This window comes from Falco rusticolus, chromosome 6 (genome assembly GCF_015220075.1).
Source record: "Falco rusticolus isolate bFalRus1 chromosome 6, bFalRus1.pri, whole genome shotgun sequence".
NCBI classification, from domain to species: domain Eukaryota; kingdom Metazoa; phylum Chordata; class Aves; order Falconiformes; family Falconidae; genus Falco; species Falco rusticolus.
This window is the reverse complement of record NC_051192.1, coordinates 86,375,510-86,386,054: the sequence shown is the minus strand read 5'-3', so window position 1 is coordinate 86,386,054 and position 10,545 is coordinate 86,375,510. Positions and strand designations below refer to the sequence as shown.

Genomic DNA, 10,545 nt, shown 5'->3' with positions numbered 1-10,545 from the left:
GCAGCTCTTGGGCGATGCCTTGTTACCACCAAAACCAACCTCCAAAGCTGCACCTGCCAAGCAGAATGCTTTTGGAGAGAGATACGGACACACGGAGACCAACGATGAAGATCAGAGCCAGCTTCAAGTCATCGGTTAGACATCACTAATCTCCTTGTATGAAGACAACTGTTTTTCTTCCCCTCCTACTTATCTCTTTGCCATGTAGCCCTGACCCCCCCCTTATCAAATAAGCAGGTTATATACTCACCACTTCCCATGTAACATGATTTGTTTTTTTTTATTTGGCTTATCTCATTGAAGTTTCACAACTCTCCCCACCCTCTCTTTCAACACCTGCATGCACATGTCAAAACCATTCAGTGCAAGGAGCTCAGACCTCAGCAAGCCCTCATCAGTTGAGCACTATTTACATGACAAAACAGTATCTATTGTTTGATAGGGAACAGTGCTTGTGTGCAAACACAAACGCATGAGATATCTCACACTCATTTGCATAAAACCAGTTAGGAGGTCTTTCCAGCTCACTGCTACTTAACAGAAGTGCTGAGCCCAACCTTGGGAACTAAGCAGGCACATGGCTGCACTCGTGGGAGAGTAGGGTTTTAGGTTACACTCACACACAGTGGGGCTTCTGGATGGGAGAACTGTCCCTCACCATCATCTTCTGTGCAGAAGCCACCTGCCAATCAATTAAAACACCACATAGATCCTATGCAAGCTGACTGCAGCACCTCACTGGGAGCAGGTGCCAAAATCCTCTCCATAACAAACTCTTTCTCCTCCTCTGATGCTCTTCCCTCCTTTCTTAATTCCAAGGTACATCTTCTGCTGCCAGAAAAAGCTTTCCAACCTCCCTGCTCCACCTCCATACAAGAAAGATGGTTTTAGAGACATTGCTTTTCAAATTACTTATAGCACGGGCAGTATCTGCCATTCAGTTTGGGGACCTCACTGCCCCCATGTCAGTGTGGTGGTGCAGAGGTCTCTTCCCCACATTTGATCAGAACCCTCCTCCCTACTAGCACAAGCAATGCCAGACTCTCCCAGCCAGGACATTATTGCAACTCAGGTAAACTCTGCAAAAGGCATGCTGCAGAATTTAAAGAAAAAAATCTGTCCCTACCTTTATAGGTATTTTTCAAGGCCAGAAAAACCCACTACTATAATCTAATGCCAGCCAGCACCAAGCCACAAACTTCTATTTGAGATAGATCCTATGTTTTATAAACACAAGTAAAAATGTGCAGCCAGGCAGTGACCAGAAAATGCTCTGACTGACAGAGCAGGGAAGAAGAAAACACACATTTACCAGCTTCAAAGCATTTTCCAGCTGGCAAAAGAACATTGGAGATGTTCTTCCTCTTCAAGAAAAGCATGACTTGTGAGCTGCCAGCAGTGATGACACAGTACCTCCTGTACTGTCACAGCTGACGTCTTGGGAGAGCACTGGGAGATGCAGTGAGGTCACTGGACTGGTGCCCCCCCAGTTCAGCATTGAATCACAAAGACATCGCGAGTACCTGAGAGGTTACAGTATTAACACAACAGTCCTCAGTATTGCTAGGCATCTGGCATAAGTGCACGAGTCTGGCAAGCAGTGTGTCAATTAAAAGCTTAATGAGGCTCAAGCTGCAAGTCAGTGGATGAAACCCTGGGGATGGAGCGGCCAGGGTGGGAGAGACACATATGCAGAGAAACGTGGGTGGAAATGCTGAGTATGTCCACTGTAACCCATGGAGCAGCGTGTACCCTGGTTATGGTGCACACTGCTACTGTCCAGACAAGGTAATTTTTTCCTGTTGCTTCCTACCACAAGGTACTGCAACACAAAAAGGAAGCACAAATACTCAGGGACTCAGCATACCCTGGAAAACAGGCAAGCAAGAGAAAACAAGTGCAGTGGGGAAGCGAATGTGGAGGTCACATTCCACTGCATGGGGCATGGCACCACCCCAGCAGCCAGCACAGCCGGGACAGTAATTCTCACTTCCTAAACGCGTGCACTGATCCCCCAGTGCTGCTGTCAAGAAGCTGGCTGTAACACCTAAGAAAAAACATTATTGATGGGCTAAAACTAGCTGCACCTGATTCACACAGGGAACCGCTTTAGGGAAGGTCCCAGACCTGCTGAGCCTACCAGAGAGTTCTCTCTGGCCTCAGCAGACTTCAGAAGAGCCCTGAAAATGGTCTCCAAATGCTGGGATGCAACTTAAAAGCATCTCTGAGGAAATCCTAGTAAGAAGAGAGCCCATCGTTCAGAGACCACAAAGCCTGCTGAAAAGGTGTGCGTTTAGGAACTTTATCCTATCTGTGAGAAAGGTAGCAAAGAATCTCTGATGTTGTGCACGAAGCCTCTATGCTGCACACTTCTCATGTAACTTCTCACTGTTACAGGTTACACAGCAGCAGGTGAAGGGGACAAAGCTTTCTCTTCACACCACAGGCTCAATTCTGCACCATTAGATCAGCTACCAAAGCTGCTGTTTCATGGCTGTGCAGGATCCTACCCGACACCCACTGAAGGTCTCTAACTCTAGCGCAAAGATGTTCAGAAATGACAAAAAAATTTGCAATGCATATTAAAGGATACATTTGTTCGCAGTCTCAGCAAACAGACTGGACTTCCACATCATTTCTTACACGTGGAGGCATATAATGATAAAGAAACGAGGACAATAAACTGACATTTCAATACTGTCAGTGCTGTACCCCAGACAATTACTACACTTGCTTCTTTCCCCCACAATATAAGCCATTTTATCAAAATGATCCCTCATCTTTTTCTGATATATTAACAAATATGATGAAGCATGGAAAATCACTGCCCATGGATGGGGATTCCTGTCCCCCTCCCTTCTTTCATTTCCTCCATTGCTTTCTATTTCAGGTAAAACACACTGAAGGCTTTTTTACCCCTTTCCTCTAGATCACTTCCTAGCTCTCTACTTGTTCATCCTCTGCTGTACTTCTTTTGATGCTTGGTACTCAAAACCAGAGTACTTCCAGAGGACTCCAGATGTGAGCAGCCCTAAAGCTGACCTGGCTGCAAGGGGACAAATACTGAGCAGAAGATATCTGCTGAAATACCAACAGAGAAAATGCCTGCTGGACTGTGAGCCTGGGAACTGCCAGCCTGGGAACCTGCAGCATCCTTGAGAAACCAGCCAGCATCTTCGAAGTGCAGCTGGGTGCCTAGAAACCGGAGGCATCCTGAGATGCCATCAGTAGATGCAAAACCAAAGGACTGTAACAGCAACTTATCATCTGAAAAGGTGAAAAATAGTCTGGAAAATGGGGGAAACATCCTGAGAGAGTAAGGACCAGTAACTGCCACTGGCTGTTCTAACCGTAAGAACAGGAAAACAGTCTGGAAAATAAAAAAAGTTGGTCTGAGAGAACAGAAATCATCATCCTCATCTACTGGCTCTGCCAGGTAAAAACCCAGAAATTAACAGCACCTATTAGCTCCTTGAAGGGGTGGCATCCTACACCCTCTTACATCTCTGTGCTATAGAAAGGACTTAATTTTTACCCAAAATTGAGGTTTTCCCTTTCAGAATTTCCTGTGCTGCACATGTTTTCCTTTGCCTAAACAGGCTGAGCTCCCTACATGAGCCTACTACAAGATCTTTTAGGCAAGCTCTTGGATCCTCGCCAGGGATGTCTGGCTGACTCCCAACTCCATGACAAGGATCATCTTTGAAGTGGGACTCTGCCTGTTGCTTTATTAGTCTACCCCAGCCCACTTCTGGGGTCAGTTCGGTTTGTCCTCCCACTTCTGGGATGCTTTGGCCCCCTTCTGGGACTGGTTTGATGCACTTGGTATCAGTAATATGATGAACATGCATATATATGCATATATACGTAAGGAATCTATCATATCTGCTGTTATATATCAGTAAGTCGACTAGGGATAAGTTTGTAGTAACCTGCAATATTATATATGCGCTTGTTGCTGTTATTATTGATTACTGCTATTATTGATTGCTGCTAATAACTTGTAATAGCTTGAGATATTGATATATATATATTCGCTGTGTTGATCACAGGTGAACTTTGTGTTATTTTTTAGTGGTGAATTTTGTGTTATTTTTGGTAAGCTTAATAAAGCAGAGAAGTTCAGAGGATGAAGCCTCCATGTCCTTGTGTATTACAGAATGCCAGTCATGATCTCCTCACTCCTGCAGGCCAGGTAACCCTTCAGGTTGTGACAACTCCCCAGTTAATAATTCTCTCTGACTTCTTCCACAGCTCAATTTCTGCATCCCAGAGCCCCAGAGCCAGTCTTGCCTTTCATTGCAAGTGCATCAGATCAAATTCACTTCCCATCCCACTCCAAACCTCAGACTGTTTCTGCAGCCTAATCAGTCGTGCCCTGCCCTATAGGAAGCCGGGATCCATTCCTACAGACAGGCAAGTATAGTGCTTGGCAGTCACCTCTGCAGAGTTCAATCCTCTTGATTTTGGTCTCAGTGGAGCCAAATCCCCATGGATTTGCTCTCCTTCTGAAGTTCCTGCATCTCCTCCCCACTCCATCCTCCTGCAGAGTTTACGGGCCCTTTCTGTCCCACCACCCCATTTGTGAACTAGGGGTTAAACGCTGTTTCTATTTTTCAGAAACTAGGGGCACCAAGAAAAGCACATTTAAGTGAGCGTGAGGAGCCAAACAGGCCTATTTTAATGCCCATTTATGTGTAGTTACACAAACAGGAGGGACAGAAGCAGTAATAGCTTTCAAAGCCAAAACCCACAAACATTTCAAGCAGCAACAGAGAGTATCTACTTGGAAACCCTTTTTTATTGTGTTAAATGAGTGTTACAACCTATTTTATAACATGCTGCAGCCCTCTCAGGACTAAAGTAATTACTTTCATTAGTAGTACCCCACAACTGCTTAATCAATCCAAAGTATCTAGATAAGTCAAATCCTTGTGAAAAAGAAGTCTGGGTGATAAAAATAGCTTTTTAAAAAACTAATTAAAAAATGCGTTTTGGAAAGGGTTATATGCATCACAACAGTTTCCCCGCCTCCCCGCCCTGCTTTAGTGTATGGTGCTATTAACCCTAAGACCTTTTAATGCTGATGGCATGGCTGATCTTGTTTCCATGTCAGCTTGCAAGGGAAATAGGAGACAGTTGTGCAGGGATTTTCCCAATGGAAAATCTCTGGCAAGACCAGAAGTTGCACTGGTGGGAGCACATTAGTAAGGGAGGCTTTGCAGGGAAAAAGACCCTCCTTAGACACTGCCAGTTAATATTTCTTCCCCAGTGACTCACACGCAGGCTTTGGATCAGAGGTCTCCATTATGGAAGCTGAGGACAGTCCTCAAGGGATGCTTTCTTACAAGTTACAAAGGTGCATCTTCCATAGGTAAAACATGTATTGACTGGCTTCCACAACCCCTTTTAACCTGCACCTTCCCAGCTCACTGCTTCCCATCCACCTCCATAGTTCGCAAGGCACCAGAGTGTAACTAGGTGGTCTGCTCCCCATACTGCAGTAACCCCCTGAGGCGCAAGGCTTCCAGTCCGGGTCCCTGCGCACATACTGCTCACTGTCAGGTACCACCCTCTCCTGAACTACCACCTGAAGCAAGCTCTCTAACTTACCACGAGAAAATCTCCCTCTGTCAATGAAGGAGGCCGAGGTACTTTGTGTATTTTCACCTCGCAGTGGGTGCCTCCTGATGTTCAGAGGCAATCTCCTGTGTTTCATGTTGTGCCCCCTGCCTCTGGTCCTTCCCCTGGGCACCACTGAAAAGAGCCTGGCTCCATCCTCTTTGCACCCTCCCTTCAGGTATTTCTGTACATAGATGAGATCCTCCTGAGCTTTGTCTTATCCAAGCTAACCAGTCCCAACTATCTCAGCCTTTGCTCATAAGAGAGATGTTCCAGTTCCTGCGAGGCTCTTTGCTGGAAAATTTATTAAGCTACAGTCACCTAAAGCCACTGAAATGAACCATGTGTTTAAAATTGCACACATGCTCATTGGGTGAAGGTTTACAGCACAAGAAGAGGAAATTACTTCTTCATCCAGAAAACAGGAAAGTCTATAAAACAGCAGGGTATGCACTAGCGACAGAATAATTTGCACAGCAAACATTAATTCTTTACACTTGCCATCTAAATGGTTTCTCTTGAAATGAGATTAGGAAAGCTAGAGGTTTTCACCAGTGGGACTCAACTAGCAGGACAGCATCCCTAGTGCAAGCATGCTCCTGCAGTACACCACCCTGGAGCACACTCATGCTTTTTCTCAGCACTACTGGCGTTTTTGTCTACTGTCTCCTTGGTAGCTTCTTCATTCATGCACAGAGCTCCAAAACAATATCCAGACCATGCCTACCACCCACGTGGCCAGTTTGTGTTCAGCCCTGTCTGCTGCCCATTTGGATCACTCTCATATGTTCCTTTCCCTGCCTCTTCTACACAGGAAGGTTTTTCCAAATAAATGTAAGTGACAACCAGGTTCACTCCAACTTCAGTGAAATTTGAAAGAAACTTCACAAAGGATTAAAAGCCAGAAACATTGGGATTCCTCTGTCATCCACCAGGAAAAAAAAAAAAGAGCTGTATTTTTATAAATTCTTATTGTAGAGGTTGTATGGCATGGACTACACTTCCAGACACAAGCTCTCGTGCAAGTTTTACCATAGAGCTATGATTCACGGTAACAATTAAAAAATTATCCTTTCCATTGTATCACATGATGTTCCTCCCAAAACAGTAATTGATGACTAAAGCCAAATCTCAGATTCATGAGAGTAAAAGGAAAAAAAAAAAAAAATCAAACACGAAAACAATTGCAAGGAAGTGTTTGGCACCACCTCTGCTGTGTCTGCACTGATCACAGATGACTGAATGCAAATTTTCAGGACTCTCCAAACTCAGAGGCTCTCCGGACAGCACTGTGACACCAGATGTAAAGAAAAAGATCCACTGGGCAGTGCAGACATCTGCCACTGACTTACTCAGCTAGACTCCCTTTATGGTCAACAAAGGACATGAATCATGTCATCCTAAAGCACATTTCAACTGTCAGATGAATGACAGTCTAAAATTACTTACCTCATTAAGCATCATCTCAGATACTGCACTATAAATACCCAAAGTTAGATTAAATGAATCCTATCCACAGTATCTGTGAGAAACACTAAGCTTTCTGCAGTTTGCTAGAGGACTTTTATCTGCCTGACTTCACCATGACATCTCCTGTCAATGGTAAATCACTGTGATTTATTAAGAATTAAAACACTCAGACTGGAACAGAAATGAAAAAAACAACTGGTGCAGAAAGTATCAGCAAATCTCAGTAATGACTTGTCTTCTGCATGGACTTTAGAAATCATGCCATGCTCTTTGGTTTTATTTTCTAAGCCCTAAGCTGCTTCTGGCGATGATCCCACAGGCCTGGCTCATCCTCCAGCATCAAGACTGCCTTATTTCCCAGAAACAATGAAACGGATTAGCACAAAGAAAGCCCCTCCTTGTGCAGAGGAGGGAGATTTCCACGGGAACAGTCTCTGACTTTCTTTTGAAAAACACCATCATCATCACAAACCTTATTCCAGCAGGTGCAGCTGAAAACAGCTGGCTTTCACTCAAGGTTCACGAAACAGCATTGCTGTACCACGCCTAAAAAGTTACTAACTGATACTATATATACCTTAGACAAATATCCCAGCTGGTCAAACGTTCCAGGAAAGGAAACTCCTCAGACTACTCTGAGGGAAATCAGTCACTGAATCACAAGCATTTTCTCCCAGCTAGGTCTGGGCAGAGCACAGGTGATGTGTCTCAAAGGATGGGCTCTGCAGACCTCTTCCAGCTGTGGGAAGGCAGGAGCGGTACCTGGGTTCAAACACCAGGGCAAGGCCTGGACACCGGAGCCACCTCCCTCCAGCCTCCCCAGCTGCTGCCCCATACTCTGCAGCATCCCACCAAGTATGCGATCCTTTGGGTCTACAAGTTCATGTCTTAAAAGTCTAGAGCTACAGCCTACAAAACACCTAAGAAAGCACTTTGCAGTGGGTTTCTTTGGAACACAATCATTCAGAATTCAAAAGTAAAGGGCAATTGAAAACCACTGAGAAAACATCCTTAAGATGTTCTGTGTCTCTCTCTGCCATTGGAAACTGTTGCTGTCCACCTGTGTCCTGGAGAAGGCAGATCAGGACACTATCCTCTTCATTCCTGCACAACTTCCCTGCTTGAGCAGGTGAACATGGCCCACGAAACAGGACAACTCCTTTCCTGATACAGCTGTCCAGGTATTTTCCCATGCAGCCTTCATATCAGTCCCAAGGAGCTGATCCCTCCCAGGTGATCTTTTCCCTGACAGAGCAGCTCTCCTTCCAGGGAGCCAGCATCTTGCTTAGGGAAATCCCATTTCAATAAGATGCTTGACACTCTTCTTCACTAGCCTTGAGCCACCAGTCCTTAGAAATGCAGTTCAGCGGGGGTGTAACACGGACAGCAGAGGAGACTAGGAACTACATACTCCAAAGAACACAGCAGTGCGACATAAATATCATAACCCAGCACCACGGGAAAAACTCTGAGCTCTTCTCAATCCCTATTTACTCAGGAACTTCAATGCATTTCCAAATGCATTTCTGCATGGCATTATTTTTATACATTTAAGACCCAAAAAAATTTTAAAAGTTAGATTTGCTTTTTACTCACTCTTAAGGATCTATTGTTCAGTTTTTTCTGATGAACATTTTACAGCTGTGTCTTGCAGAGCAACCTCTGGGTAAGGACAGCAGAGATGCCAGCTTCAGTCTTTTCCAGTGCTGACAGCAACAGAGAGTATCTGTACCACAGTATGGTAGGCTGCTCCTGCATGAGGAGAAACACATCGTAAATGGATTGTCAAAGCAGACCAAGGAATACAGAACTTTAACACCAGTGCTTTCCGCAGCGTTCAGCTGCCTGAATACACCTGGGCAAGCCCAGCTATCTCCTCCTGAGGTTTTCATACACCTGCTTGCCACTACAAACAAAACAAGTTCAAATCATGGCTTTCCAGTTTGGCTCCCACTAACTGATCTCTGAAAATGCAAAGCAGTGGCAGCTCCACAATTATACAAAAGGCAGAGACCTTCATATCTTCCCAGAAATCATGCAATAAATCAATAAAATCAGGAAAAGGACTTGTTCTACTTCTCTCTCTCTAGTGCCTTCCCCGTCACATCTCGCTGTCACCTCAGCCCAGGTATCCCATTTCAGCCATGGCACCTAGGTGATGAGAGTAAGCTGATTTTTCTCTGGCAATAGGAACTTACTAGATGTATTCACTAAGGTTTCCGTTCTCAGCTTGTGACCCCTCTCTTGTTCTTCTCTTTACACAAATACTCCTACCAGCTCCTCTTTCTTGCTGCTTTTCGAGGTTTATTTGTTGCCGTATCTGTCATTACATCCTTTCTGAAGCCAGCGTATCCCCTCAAAACTCCAGAAAGACTACTATGTTAGCAGTATTCATGAGCAGATGAGATGAGTTACAGGCCTACACTGCCAAAACAAGCAGGTCTCTACTATTCCCGGGTCATAAATTCAACCCTTGTGGTACACACAGGTGGAGGGGCCAGGGGATCACGGTGGTTTCCTTTCCAAAGGTGGAATGGCAGGTTGGTACATCTGTAGAGAAGCAAGTTGCAGAAGCTTCCCCAGGGCACACAGGCAGGGCGAGCAGCTGCCACTTTAACAAGGAGGAAATGGACTTCTACTCTCCTCCTCAGATCCCTGCGGCAGAAGCAAACGATCTGCCAGAGACTGGGCTGCTGGTAAACCACAGCAAGCCATAAAGTAAACGATGTGCTATCACCTCTAAACAGCAATGACCACGCTGGGGAAAAAGGTGACTCCCTTAAGACCACTGACACACTACAGAAACAGTTTAGCTACAAGAAGCTTCCCCTGCCCCACGGCTTACACTCAGCAAAGATAGGGAGTATTTCATATGAACATGGCTAGCAAATGGGGGGAGTACTCTAGCATAGCATTACTCCATGCTTGCCTGCTTCTTGCATGCTTCATTAGGTATCTGCTTCAGGCAAGTGCTGGGAGATGGACTTGTGGTCCAGCCACACTTCTTCACTCTCATGTACAGGTGACAGAAAGGCTGCAAAAGACCATATAAGCATGTGCTTCACTAAACTCACATACATCTTATTAAAAGTTAGTGTCTATACAGGGTGGTCTTCCACCCGCCCCTTTCTTTTTTTTTTTTTTTTTCTTTTGAAAGAGTGATGCCTTTTCATTAAACAAAACTGGAGTAACGGTCATCTCCTCCCCTTACAGTCAGAGAGGAGCCCAAACATGCTGACATTGCACTGGGAGTGCCTGGCTCCACAGGCTGGAAATGAACCCTCTGGCCTCAGTGCAGTGTCACGGCTTGTTCAACGGTGTTCACAAACGATGCAAGTTTCTTGGCCTGCTTGAACTCTTGAGAGCTGCAGACAGAAAACTGCTAAGAATAAATAATCTCTCTTGATCTCTGAAGCAGAAATCATCGCTGAAATGCCAGTTCAGTGACCAATT

General features: G+C 45.1%; 1 protein-coding gene across 3 annotated transcripts in view; it reads right to left on the bottom strand.

Moving 5' to 3' along the window:
• Positions 1–10,545, bottom strand: part of ANKRD6 (ankyrin repeat domain 6) — a 102,278-nt gene that overhangs the window by 44,084 nt on the left and 47,649 nt on the right. For 2 of the 3 annotated variants that reach the window (XM_037392996.1, XM_037392999.1), the window contains exon 3: positions 8,689–8,844. The exons of the other annotated variant lie outside the window; for it this stretch is intronic. The gene's annotated coding sequence lies outside the window, so the exon portion shown is untranslated. The remainder of the gene's footprint in view (positions 1–8,688; positions 8,845–10,545) is intronic. 3 annotated transcript variants of the gene reach the window in all.